A 3,072-nucleotide genomic window follows, 5' to 3' on the forward strand; every position below is an offset into this window, starting at 1 on the left:
GCCACCTGGACGTCGACCACCCGGCGCACCGAGATGAGCCCGTCCGGCCTCGCGATCACCAGCAGGTAGCGGACATTCCTGCCTGCCAAGACAACCTCTACCGGCCACCACACCGCCGGTATGAGAGGGACGACAATGTCCCACATCACCCGCCCTGCGCGATGCCCGAGGGCCACGCCCCTCGCGATGGTAGTCCCCGCCCCCGGGACGGCCGTGACTGCGAGCTGACCCCGCCTCGACGATGCGTCGACCCGCGTCCCGAGGACTACCCAGTGCCCAATCGGCACTCAGATGACGAGGAGCGACGACGGGAGGAGCACCGCGCCCACATCTAGAGGAGCGTACGAGCCGACGTTGCCGTCTTCGAGGGTTCACGGAAACCCAAGGAGTTCATCAAATGGGAGTTGAGCATGAACTCCTACTTTCGGTGGTACCGCATGGAAGATGACCTCTGCGTCGAATATGCAGAATCGAGACTTGGCGGGCAAGCCAAGATTTTTTGGGAGAAAGAGCGAGTCGCCGCTGAGCGACGAGGACGACCCATCATGTCCTGGGTCGAGATGGCACAGAAGCTACGGAGCAAGTATGTTCCTCGACAATACCAGATGTCGCTGTTCCTTACCTGGCTCGACCTTAAGCAAGGTCGACTCTCCGTGATGGAATACATCGAGGCGTTCGAGGAATGCCGCATGCGTTGTCGATTCGTGGAGGACCCACGAGTCATTATCGGATTGTTAGCCCACAGGCTCCGACCAGCCCTGCGCAACGAGGTTCTCAAGTGCAACCCGGCTGAGGTAGACGTGGTGTATCACCTGGTCGAGCACATGGACCCTCCGAGTGATGAGGCAACACCCCCTAGCGTGACCACCGCGCCCCGGATCACTCCGGTTCGACCTATTCCTGCTCGGGCTATCCCGTCCGCGACCACTCGGGCTACCTAGACCACCGGGGTGCAAGTAGCCGCCCCCGCCACTTCTGTGGGTTCTACCCCACTGGCTCGGGTCGTCACGAATGACACACCAACCCGTAGCATCACCATCAGCCAAGCACACTTAATGTGCTTCAAGTGCCAAGGTAGGGGGCACCGGGCAAACCAATGCCCATCTTCGGCACTATTGATCAACGTTGGAGACGTCATTCCCGGCTATACGAAGGATATGGACGCCCAGTTAGGCGATCACTACCACGGAGATGAGGAGTTCGCCATCGAGTATGAGGAACCCGAGCCACGGATCGTCCGCTGGCAAACATAGCCGTCGACCAGCCCAGTGCTAGCAGAGTGCGGGCTCCATCTCGAGCCGCCCCACCTATTCGGACCACTCCGGTAGAGCCCCGACCGGACCCAATGGCAGACGCGTCACTCCGCACATCGATCTTTTACACTTATGTCAAGATCAACGACAAAGTGTGTAAACTGATTGTCGACAGCGGGAGTTGCATCAACGTCATATCCGATATGATGGTTACCCGAATCGGGTTAACCCCGATCCCACATCCAACTTCCTACGACGTCTCATGAATCGACGCTTCATTGCTATTGGTGAAGAGCCAGTGCTGCATACCGTTGAAGGTGAGCGCCTACGATGAGAGCGTCCTCTGTGACGTACTTCTTGTTGGGTTCTAGAGGCCTAGATCTAGATGAACAAATCAAAACGATGCGCAGTGGAAGACTCTTTGCGAATCGAACGGCATCAACGAAAACATTAAAACGAAGTACCTTTGCACGACTCTCATTCATGATTTCTTCAATCCCATAGCAAGACGAGTCGAGCTGCTCAAGTGTGCAGCCTCTAGACATATCCATGTGGTCCTCGGCGCGTCGGATCTCCTCCTTCTCATTGACGAGCCCCGTTCTTTCTCCGTCGGCGTCATTACGTCGTCCCGATCACATCAGGAATGGAGAGAGGGTGTGGGGAAGGTGGAGAATAAGGAGACAAGCCCCTAAACAATTCTAGCCTGGTGAATTTCATTCAGGGCCTTCCCCTATTTATACTAAGTGGGTATTTTTCATAAAAACTCCCAAAACTTAAGTATATCTTCCAACGTCCGAAAGACCATTTGCGTGTGACCCTCTAGGCCCATGTATCAGTCTAGTTAATGACTCTAGCAGCCTAATAACCTTTATTGGCCTTCCAAATTAATCAACTATATCATCATATAGATTAATTAACGTCAGATCGATTTAATCCAATCTATAGGTCGAGACTCCAACACGTGGGGTGCCAAGCTACACCTCGTGTCCTAGAAGATACAAAGGAGTATGTATCGACTCACTCATGGAACCTGTTCATCATCAGTTATCGTGTATGTATAATCCCTCATCCACTTGACGCTCCTAGGACGACTTAGGGTATGGTCAACTGTCAAACCCTAATCGGTCATCCGAGTTAGTACTGATGCATTCGGAAATCATCGGAGAACTCTTCTCTGATATTTCACTGCCTTGGGCAAGGACTTCATTGCATCGTCTTCCTTGAGCTGTCACCTCTTATACCGAGGGTGGACGATCCCATATTGACCACTCAATCGCCTTCGTGTACTTCTTGATGCACCCAAACTAAGACCGTTCAAAATCCCATGATTAGAGACTCGTTGGCCATAGCCAAAGTACAACCGTCCGTCCACAAGACGTCTTTGGTGTCTCAGGTCTAAGGACCACTTACACAACCGTGACGTGAATCAACCTGATTGACAGTTCGGTATAATACCATTCAGGGATTCGTACGGATCAATTCAGTGAACTCTTTCCACTAAAGAGCACCCACTATTTATCCTGAGTGTCGCCACACTAATGGCTATGTGACCGGCCATACTCATCATATGAGTGAGGCTAGATAGTGCTATTCTATCCAGATACTTTGATGTCCTTCTCGCGTATCCTTTGAATAGGAATGTTTAGAACACATGCTTAAAGACTAGTGATCTCCGTATTACGATCTCATCATAATTCACTAGGTCTGATTATGTATTCATGGACTTCATTATGAGCATCACACGTGCACTATAATGAATATGGAACGAGATGCGGAATGTGCGATTGTCTTGCCGGCCACATATATTTCCATCACTTCC

The sequence above is a fragment of the Wolffia australiana genome, chromosome 2 (genome assembly GCF_029677425.1).
Source record: "Wolffia australiana isolate 7733 chromosome 2, ASM2967742v1".
Lineage (NCBI taxonomy): Eukaryota > Viridiplantae > Streptophyta > Magnoliopsida > Alismatales > Araceae > Wolffia > Wolffia australiana.